Here is an 11,716-nt window from a genome sequence, read left to right on the forward strand (position 1 = left end):
CTCCCTCCCCATTCAGAATCTGGAAAGGGTCGTCTTCAGAGACAAAATGGATGTTCCTCTGCTGGCTCATCAATAGTTTGTCCAACTTATCATTCACAGCTTTCATCTCCTTCTTGTACTTCTCATCAAGATCTGTGCTTGCCCTGATGGTTCTATCATAATCTTCATTGTAGTTGCCATCAGATTGGGATAGGTTCTCAACAAGCTCCCAACCTTCGTCGACGTCCTTGTTCAGAAAGTTGCCATTGCTGGCAGTGTCAAGCAACATCCGGATCTTTGGGAGAACACCCCGGTAAAGAGTACTGAGGAGAGACTCCTTGGTGAAACCATGATGGGGGCACTGAGACTGATAACTTTTGAAACGTTCCCAGGCTTCACAAAGCGTTTCTCCATTCTTCTGAGTGAACCCAGAGATCTCATTGCGCAGACGTGCAGTTCTAGAGTTAGAGAAGAACTTGGCAAGAAACGACTGCTTGCATTGATCCCAGGAAGTGATAGATCCTGGAGGAAGAGTTTTCTCCCATTGATGAGCTTTGTCACCCAAAGAGAATGGAAAGAGACGTAGCTTGAAACCGTCCTCACTGACCCCATTGATCTTGGTGAGACTACAGAGACGATCAAACTCATCAAGGTGATCCAAGGGGTCTTCCATAGGCAGACCATGAAATTTATTCTGCTGGACCATGGAGATCAGACCACTCTTGATCTCAAAGTTGTTGTTCACCACGGCTGGAGGCACTATACCCTGACGATGAGTATGGTTGCGTGGAGCATCACCAGCTCCAATCCGTGTAGGTGCCCGTGGTGGAGGTGGTGGTGGTGGTTGAATGTTTCCCATCTCCACTTGGGGTGGTGTAACTCTGTTGCGTTGCTATCGTGATGCAGGTACCAAGCGATCAATACGGTCGGAGGGCTGGAACAAGTTCTCTGTGCCTTGCGACCGTGTGTGCATACAACTCAAATCAGCTTATCCCTCTTATCGGTTGAGTGTGTTAGTCGAGTAGGAGCAGTTGAGCAAGAGTTGTACCTGAATCAATAGACAAACAGAAGGAACATAGTGAGTAACTGTAGTGAATGTTGAGTAAAAAACTTGATCTTAGCAAGTCTGAAATCTCAAATGTAACAAACAAACACCCAAATGGCAGCGGCGCCAAATTGATACTAGGATTTTTCTATCAATTACCCTAGAGTACTATCATGTCATTGCAGTACAATAGGTATCAATCCAATCAGGTGTGATGCTAGCAATCAAGATATATCAGAAATGTTGAAGTCAAGCAAGCATAATTGATTTTTGGTTTTCAGTGATCCTAAGCGAACATGTTATACATGCGATAAATGTAAAGCTACAAAACATAGACTACCATGCATAAACTAAAACGTAACGATTATTGATACTGGCAAGAAAACAAAGCAGACCAAGTAAATAACAAGAGAATTAAACAGAAAGCACAAATGGATAGAAGATCCCGAGGATGAGGTTATTGATGTAGGTGGAGTATGCTAATCTACTTCGAGTGTTTATCAAACTGCAAACATTCTAATCCCTAGACAATGAACTTCTAATACTAGTCAATCCAATCTCTTGGCAGAAACTATCAAGTTTACAACACTTCCTAATCTCAATTCTCATTGATGAAACATGCAGTAAACAGGCATAAAGAAACAGCTCATTAATGTCAATAAACATCTTAGATAACCAATCTCTTGGGCTAAGCATGTAAATCTCTGGCACTAGTTGGTTCAGACATTTCATCATATACCTTTCGGGTATGAAATGTCTATGACCCAGTTCCAATTAATCAGAGAAGAACTAGCTAATAAAACTCTAGTCCAGAAGGGAAACAAAACGAATCTAACTTAAACACTCTAGCAAACTAACATCCTCCACCTAATCTATCCCATCCTCAAGAACCCTAACACTACTCAGACGCAGAAATCATGTTAAACATCATGAAACAAGAATCGTTCAAAACATGCATAATAATAAAGATGATAGGAAGAGTAACAACAATGATTCAAGAACTAACTGCAAAATATCAATGACTCAAAAGAAATCACGATTATAATTCTCAGGATCGTTTGGTGGCTAACAACAAAAACCTAATAAAAATAAACTCGATATCTTGGGCAATCCAAATGAAGCCTATTTATAACAATGTTTGGGAAAACCTTAAAACATAAAACGACAACGTAAAAGCGGTTCAAAGGTTGTTAAGACTAAGTGGGTCGAGTGAGCATCTCAAGTGACCATCTTCTCTGCTTTGCTCGATCGTGTCACTCGAGTGACCGTGTCGAGTGACCTGTAAAACCATCAGCTACTTCTTTGCTTTGCTCGATCATGTCACTCGAGTGAGTGCATCGAGTGACAGGTAGTTCTGCTTCGCTTCCCTTCTGCTCGATCTGCCACTCGATCGTATACGTCTGCTGCTCACTCGAACGTCAATGTAACTGCAACGCATCCTTGCTTCTCACTCGATCGTCCCACTCGATCGTTTGCATGTCGAGTAACGCTTGTTCCTCTGCTTCGCTCTGCATGTCTCCTAAGTACCTGAAACACTCCAAATATGCACAATGTATGCAAGATATGCATGATATGCATAAAACCTACCTAAGTATGTAAAACATGCAGAAAGGGATCAATATGATGCGAATCAACAAGTGAATGATGCTGAAAAGATGATGAATGCATGCTAAAAAAGCGATGAAATACAGACTTATCAAGTGCCCACTAGGTTTCTATAGAGTTTCCGGAATTTAGCAAATAATAGATAAAACTAACGAGATTGGAAGAAGCTCTCTAGGATACTTTCTTTGTTCGTTCTGATAGTTGGAAGACTCTTGTATATTTTTCTGATCTATATACTGGTATGTCTTTACTGCCATGTGTGGTTATGTATTTGGATATGTCTGCATGCACATGCCTGTACTATACGTAAAACATTTGCATGTGGCTGAACATCTACACATGCTCATATATACCTGTTTTGATTAGCGGATAATGAGTTAGACTTGTTTTTTTTTTTTGTAAAAGTCACGACTTTGGTCTTAGGTACAATATTATTTTTGTCGTCATATATATTTTGCTTTCAATACGCCTCATAAGTAAGGGAATCTACTATCTTTATTCTTTAAATTTCATGGATTTATAAGTAATAGCAAAGTTTCTTCTTGTCAAAGTTAAAACCTTTGTCATTGTTATTCATTAGTCTTAACTGAGTGAGTCTCTTAAGTCTATTGGAATCTGCGGATTTGTTGAGTGATTCAACATCCTTTATTCGTTTAAATTTCATGGATTTATATATCTTTAATGCAAGATGCTTGAGAAATTCTGTAAAGATCCTCAAATGCTTGTTGATGTGTATGTAAACTATGATTGTGATCTAGACGCCCCGAACTTGTTTGAGCGCATGGTTTGCTCCATTTTCTTCTCTTTTTATAATTACTGTACATCAGGAATGTGACTGAGAGTTATGACCCACAAAGCATCTTTCTTCTCTCTTAGGTAAAAACACTGTTTAAAATTGCTCAAGGGTCTCAGAGTGCTGATCCAAATCCTGCCATTGCTTCACAGACATCTTCAATTAAAGGTTCATCACTCGATGTAGGCTTCATATCATGCTTTCTTTACGTACATCCAGAAACTAACTAGTTAAATTCCTATGCATTATTTTTTCCATATAATATTCAATAAGAAATTGAAGGAATATTTTCCTAAATTCCTATGTATTACTTCAGTCACTAGTTGACTGGGAGAAGCTAAGCAAAGGTGCACTAGTTGATTGGGATGTAGTGTTTGGGTTGTTGTAATGGGATTGGTTTTTTTGGTTTTCATAAGGACTGAAGGGTAGCAGGTGTGTGTAAAAGAAATGATTCACAACGCTTGGCTATCCAAACAACATATGCAACTGTAGTGACATCAAATTGTCTAAAATGTGAAGCTAGATGAGGGTTCATATTAGACAATAATACATTGAGTATGTGAGGCATTGACAATGATAATTGGGATAAAGTATTATCAAATTTCTCCAAATACGTTTCAACAGAATCACCACAGTGCTTCAAACTCATCAATTCAGATAAAGGATCATCAGAAAATTTACCGATTTAGCAGATAACGCTATGATGTAGTCAACCCAAGGTGGGAAAATTCCAAAATTATTTATGATGTAATCGGTATGCCATTGAATAGCTTTACCAATCATGTGTGAAGATGCTACACGAACCCTCATCTCAGGTGGTGTTTTATGAAGATAGAAATATTCATCGCAGCGTCGGAACCATTCACGGAGTAATATTGTACCATCAAACTTAGGAAATTCAAATTTGGATAACCTTTGCCCAAATTGATTGAGATCAGGAGGTTGACTGTAACACCCCCGAACCGCCCTAGGACTAAAGACGAAACAAGAGTGTCACATGCGATGCCCGTAGACGATCCGACCGAGGTTACTAAAATGAATTCAGTACCTTAGTCAGTCCATCCGCGGGTATCGTTCCTCTCGAACACGGCCTAAGGCTTTTCAACCCGTACCATGTCCGCGAGTCGTGTTAGTCCGGACAAGACTAATATCGAGTAGAACACAAGGCATTATAGAAAATACCACTTTTATTGATAAAACGTTGAAAACGTTTACATTGGATTGGCATCCCGGAGCATAAGGCCCAAATCGAGTCAATAACATCAAATCTATTTTTACAAAGGCAACAAACTCTACACCGGCTTCTAGCATCCATGCTTTCCCCATAAGTCTCCCAACTAAGGTTACCTGTAAGACAAAAGGTAGAATCATAAGTAATCTAAGATTACTCAGTGAGTCCGGGTTTTCTAACAATCAACCATCCCAATACCCAACAACAATCAACACACAAAGCACACAATCATTGTTTAAACAAGCAATCGTACTCAGTAAAGAGTATTCACAACGGAAGCTAAATAACACAATAAATATGGCATAAAAGCCATCACATAAATAACTACCAAACCTTAAGGCCTTTACTACTAATGCGGCTATCATTTTCCCCAAGGCAATGTCTCTGACTCTTAGCCACGAAGGCTAGAAGGATCACATCCCTTCCCTAAACCGTGAATAAAGGGACTATTTCCCTTATGGCCAAATTTACTACTTCGTCAAGTAGTGCCCGGTGGTAGCGAGCCAGTCCGAACCATTAGGAAATCATGAACTCGCTATACATTAGTCATAGGAATGACTAACACCACCACTTCATACGAGCCTAACGTAGTTTTTACTACTCGCAATAATACTACTAACATACAAGTCAATCAAGCGACAGCAAGATTAACTAACAAAAATCAATCAAACAATCAAACAATCAAAGAACAATGCATAGTAATAATCAATACATTAACCAACACACAATAAATAACGCATACTTATCATGCCAATAATTACCAATTATTGATCATTGAACAAACAAGCAGTATATCGGCTATACCAACGTTTAGCCTAACCTCATAAAATTGCATAAGCAACTTCACGACAATATGAAGACTATGCCTGCAGCCTAACGGCTAGATCGGCAGCATAATAGTTATACGAACAACATAACGGCTATACAAGAGTTTAAGGATTTTGTCGATAGCATAACAATTATACAAACAGTATAACGGCTATAATAACGACTATAACAACCTCAATCAATAGATCAACCAAAATAAATCAAGAAGAAAGGAAGATCTAGAACAAACAATCGAGTCGATCTTACGTCGAAACGTAGATCTAACTTTTATGCATAATTTACACTATGTATAAACATGAAACCTCAATCATAAACTAATACATCAAATAAAACCTAGACATGTGCTACTACACATGCTTCGGTACTCACCTTGGCCTTATTGTCGAGAGAACGACATTATACCCTTGACCGCCTATTGATCTCGATCCGACTAGCTTTCTCCAACGATGGATCTAAGCTTCGGACCGAACCATAAACTTAGAAAAATATTCTAGAAAGAATAAAAGACTAAAGGCAGAGCTTACTTACCGGATACCCGACCATGACTCTCGACTCGACCAACTTCTACCCGACCAGCTTCTCGAAACTAACTAACTAACTAAGGTGGGATTTTTTTGTTTTTGTGTGGAGAACTAATGAATGGATTTCGTGGCTTTATATAGGGGAAAGGAAGCTTGGCGCCCAAGCACCGCAAGCACAAGGTGTGGGATAAGATCTATCCAAAGTTTTATCTTTATCCTATCCACACTTAAGCTTGCGCATACTTACGCATAACCAACGCCTTTCTCATTCGGTCGTGTGGCACAATGTGGTAAGCGTAAGCACCTTCACGACACAGCAGCTTCCAAGCACCTCACTTGGTCCATCGGCCATTCATTCTGTTCGCTCGCGGTATACGTTTGTACTGAAAAATCTTTCGACCATTATACGCTGAGAATAATCTTTGCCCGTTCTAACTTGACAAGCCTTCTAAATCCCCCAAATAAATGATTAAGTCCTCTAACCACTCTATAAACCTTGTTGTCTTCGTATTCGATCCCATTCGATCAACGCTTGCTTGTCTCGGCCTAAAACTACTACTCCTCGATAAACTAGTTTTCTCCTTGACAAAATTGATCTTTCCCTCGACCAAATTTCCCATAAATAATCCTCTTATTAATTGTTTCACCTTGTCCTTAGATCAAACTAACACCAATTCTCTCCATAGCCTTACTGCCCGTTGCCACTGATAGCCGATATTGTTTTGTCGACACTTGACTGTAGCCGATAACAGCTTAACTCACTAATGGTTTGATATAAAATCAATTCAACCATTTTTCTTTGATCAGTTCTTCAAATAAGACTTGGTTTATCGATGGCTCCATTAAATATTTCTTTCCGAAAAACTTTCTAAGTCTCGGCCGTGTTTCTACGACCGCGACCGTCCGTTCGTATACTAGGTCACCATCAGGGGTATTACATTCTCCTCCCCTTAAAAGAATTCGTCCTCGAATTCTCTGGAACTGCAACTTACACTTTAGTCTGCTCTGTCTCTACTATAAGTCTTTCTCTAACTTACTCATTCTTCGGTTCTTCTTGGTCCTGTTGATATCTCGAATATTTGATAATTTCCTTTCTTACCATCTTCTTCGTCATACCAATCTTCGAACTCTCTTCTTGTCTTCTTAAACCCATTCTTTCTCAATTCTTTACTCTTCTCGATCTTGATACCACTCTGAATATCTTCTCTTGTAAGGCACTGCTCAGGTAGCTTTCGTATTTCTTTCTTGTATTAGAGTCACTTCCTTTACGACTCTGATTTGGTCTTCAAAAATCACTTCTCCATCATTCGGTAGGGTGGTAGGTACTACACTTCCTCCATAAGTAGTATAGTACTACACTCCATCTTACTTACTCCATTATTTTCTTGCAACCTCTTTGGACTCCTCAATCATTTCTTCTTCTTTTCTTGACTCTTAGTTCAATATCTTCATCTCCTTGTTCATCGTTGCTTTAGGATTCAACTTCTTCACATTGACCTTTTTTTTTTTTTTGTCAATGTACAACTCTCCTCCCCTTTGGCTTGTTGTACTGATTAATACGCGTTTTCATCTTCTCCTAAAATATGGTGTGACCATTCCCTTTGGTTCACATTTTCCACTCCTCTTTGATTCTTCAATCATTGCCTAGGCTTATTACACATTCCATTGTGTAACCTCTCTTTTCCTTAACTTATTTATAACTTCTGATTCTTATCTTCTTAGCCATACGCCTCCTCTTGCGACTTGTGAATATATTTCCTCCCTTCGACTTAACTTTACTATGCGTAAAGTACGTCTTTCGTATTACAACTTCCACCAATCTTCTTCCTTCTCTACAGTCGCCATTAGCTAAAGTCCTCTCAACCTCACAATTTCCATTTTATGGGGTTGATCTTGCTCTCCTCTTCTTTTACTTCTCTTATTGTTTCTTCACTATACTTGACTCCAATATCTCATTAGCTTCTTCTAATTACCCCTTCCATTGGATAATTCATCTCTTTTCTCTTCTCTTCGTCGTCAATAGGTTTCATATTGAACATTTATTCTTCATCTTATCTTGACCTTTGGAAATGATAAAGGTCATTTCTTACTTCCTCAACTCTAAGACTTGATCTCACTTCTTCAACAGTAAGACTTTATCTCGAGCTAGTGTCCTTCACGCCCCTCCAATTAACTTCCCACTTATCTTCCTTGGTAATATTAACTCCATCCTTTGAGTTAATATAGATACTTTTCGGCTACTTGAGCTCCACACAATTCTCCTTCTCATCTCTGAAATCTCGACTTCCCTTCTTTGATGATATTAACTTTGTCCTTGAGTTAATATAAATTCTTCTTGGATACTTCAATCACTCCATCTTCTCTGCTCTTTGCTTGGTGCCGCCATTGCTCCATATATGGAACCGATCTTCTATCAAGCATGAGTGGTCTCGAACCAATTCATTGCTTGATAACTGCTTCATTTTGTCGTCATGACCCTTCAAAATTCTTTTGATCATTTTTCATCCGCACTTGATAGATCCTCATAATTTACTTCTTTTGAATCTTAAACTCTTCTACTAAGTTTTCTCCTTTTGTGGGTAGAATGACTACTCCTCCTTCGTCCTTGCTAACTGTCTTTACCTTGAAACTCATCCTTGTAGAACATTCTGCTCTCGCTTCTTCCTCTCAATTCTTCATACTACTATCAACTTTTCAGTGAAGGTTCCTTCCTTCATGGCTATAGGCAACACAACCATACGTGGGCTGCTCCCACAATAGGTTTGACACTGGCTCTTCCTTTCTCACGATTGATATCTTCTCCCTCTTCTGAAATGTGATTTCCTTATCACATGATGCCTTGACAAGCTCACTGATCTTAGTTCGGATCTTATACGACACAACTTCAACTTTATTCTCAAACTTCAGTGTCACATATGTGATTTCCTATCACATAATATCTCACTTCGCCTTACATTCCAACCTCTGCTTTTGCCTCCACATACCCCTAAAGCACCACAAGAACAACCAGACAAAAGGGTTTCACCTAAAAATTCTAGGGTTTCCTAAACTATTAAATTCCAACTCTTAAAAGACTCCTAGGACTCTTAAAACACCACCACTAATTCTCTACCCACTCATATAAACAAAACTCTTAAGTGACAATACAAACATGGGTTTACCATTCCACATGCCTAGTGGCACTTAAGACAGACAATGCATGCAATATTAAACCCAAATAATGCAAGCACTACCCTACGCAACCAATGCAAGCGATAACCTCTGAAAGAAAAATTAAAGCAAGCAACCTTCTAACAAATCATTACTAGCATTATAAAAATAAATGCAAGCAACAACCACACACAAGTTAAAACCCATACGTACCTTTGCCGAGACCTTTTAAGGTCATAGAGGTTAGGGTAATCTATTCCTAAGGTTTAAACACAGCTTACTTGTGTCTTCGCTTCTTTGTTCTCTAGATTACTAGACAGGTCGGAGTGGTTAGAAAAACGACTACATAGACTGATTTGGGTGAGAACTCATCTTCCTCTTGATATTTGTTGGATCACTTCTTAGCAACACCTTGTGGATCAAGGTCTCCATCAACTTCCATCGTAAATTTTGTTCCTTGGCGGTTGTTCAAGCATACACAACTACTTGAACGTTCTTCCTTCAACACCATGGAGACGCCTCACACCATTCTACGCATGCGTCTCGTCGTCCTTCTCTATGGATTACTCGAAAAGAACTACTCTTGTCTTGCTTCCTCACTCCATTTCCGAACTACTTATATATTGTCTTTCTTGACATAAGCAGACTTCTCGTACTATCACCTTATTTTGCAATAACTACATCATCATATGAGTTCTCCACCACAAACTCTTAGCCTTGTAACGTTCTCCACAACCGTCCTTCTTTCATCCCTCCAATCGATATCTGCACCAACATCAAAAGGGTAAAACCTAACCCATCCTATCCTATCCCATTTACCTATAACACATAGACGCACCGGTTTCCTAAAGTTGCCCTTGCGACTCATTTTGACTCGATAAAACATTTTGAAAACTTGTGTCCCATTAGCATAAATTAACCATGCTCTGATACCACTCTTGTAACAACCCCGAACAACCCTAGAAATAATGACGAAACAAGAGTGTCACGTGCGATGCCCGTAGACAATCCGACCGAGGTTACTAAAACGAATTCAGTACCTTAGTCAGTCAAACCGCGGGTATCGTTCCTCTTGAACACGGCCTAAGGCTTTTCAACCCGTACCATGTCCACGAGTCGTGTTAGTCCGGACAAGACTAATATCGAGTAGAACATAAGGCATTTTAGAAAATACCACTTTTATTGATAAAACGTTGAAAACATTTGCATTGGATTGGGATCCCAGAGCATAAGGCCCAAATCGAGTCAATAACATCAAATCTATTTTTAGAAAGGCAACAAACTCTACACCGGCTTCTAGCATCCGTGCTTTCCCCATAAGTCTCCCAACTAAGGTTACCTGTAAGACAAAAGGTTGAATCATAAGTAATCTAAGATTACTCAGTGAGTCCGGGTTTTCTAACAATCAACCATCCCAATACCCAACAACAATCAACACACAAAGCACACAATCATTGTTTAAACAAGCAATCGTACTCAGTACAGAGTATTCACAACGGAAGCTAAATAACACAATCAATATGGCATAAAAGCCATCACATAAATAACTACCAAACCTTAAGTACTTTACTACTAATGCGGCTATGATTTTCCCCAAGGCAATGTCTCCGACCCTTAGCCACGAAGGCTAGAAGGATCACATCCCTTCCCTAAACCGTGAATAAAGGGACTATTTCCCTTACGGCCAAATTTACTACTTCATCAAGTAGTGCCCGGTGGTAGCGAGCCAGTCCGAAACATTGGGAAATCATGAACTCGCTATACATTAGTCATAGGAATGACTAACACCACTACTTCATACGAGCCTAGTGTAATTGTTACTACTCGCAATAATACTACTAACATACAAGTCAATCAAGCGACATCAAGATTAACTAACAAAAAACAATCAAACAACAATGCATAGTAATAATCAATACAATAACCAACACAAAATAAATAACGCATGCTTATCATGCCAATAATTACCAATTATTGATCATTGAACAAACAAGCAGTATATCGGCTATACCAACATTTAGCCTGACCTCATAAAATTGCATAAGCAACTTCACGGCAATATAAAGACTATGCCTGCAGCCTAACGGCTAGATCGGCAGCATAACAGTTATACGAACAACACAACGGCTATACAATAGTTTAAGGATTTTGTCGATAGCATAACAATTATACAAACAGTATAACGGCTATAATAACGACTATCACAACCTCAATCAATAGATCAACCAAAATAAATCAAGAAGAAAGGAAGATCTAGAACAAACAACCGAGTCGATCTTACGTCGAAACGTAGATCTAACTTTTATGCATAATTTACACTATGTATAAACATGAAACCTCAATCATAAACTAATACATCAAATAAAACCTAGACATGTGCTACTACACATGCTTTGGTACTCACCTTTGCCTTATTGTCGAGAGAACGACATTCTACCCTTGACCGCCTATTGATCTCGATCTAACTAGCTTTCTCCAACGATGGATCTAAGCTTTGGATCGAACCAAGAACTTAGAAAAATATTCTAGAAAGAATAAAAGACTAAAGGCAGACCTTACTTACT

The 11,716-nt window shown here is 39.0% G+C and overlaps 1 non-coding gene across 1 annotated transcript; it reads left to right on the top strand.

Moving 5' to 3' along the window:
• Positions 1-323: 323 nt before the first annotated feature.
• On the top strand, positions 324-430 carry LOC111829206. The gene has a single exon (XR_002832715.1). It is a non-coding gene; the product is annotated as a small nucleolar RNA R71 (small nucleolar RNA).
• Positions 431-11,716: the final 11,286 nt, after the last annotated feature.

The sequence above is a fragment of the Capsella rubella genome, unplaced genomic scaffold (assembly GCF_000375325.1).
Source record: "Capsella rubella cultivar Monte Gargano unplaced genomic scaffold, Caprub1_0 scaffold_18, whole genome shotgun sequence".
NCBI classification, from domain to species: Eukaryota; Viridiplantae; Streptophyta; class Magnoliopsida; order Brassicales; family Brassicaceae; genus Capsella; species Capsella rubella.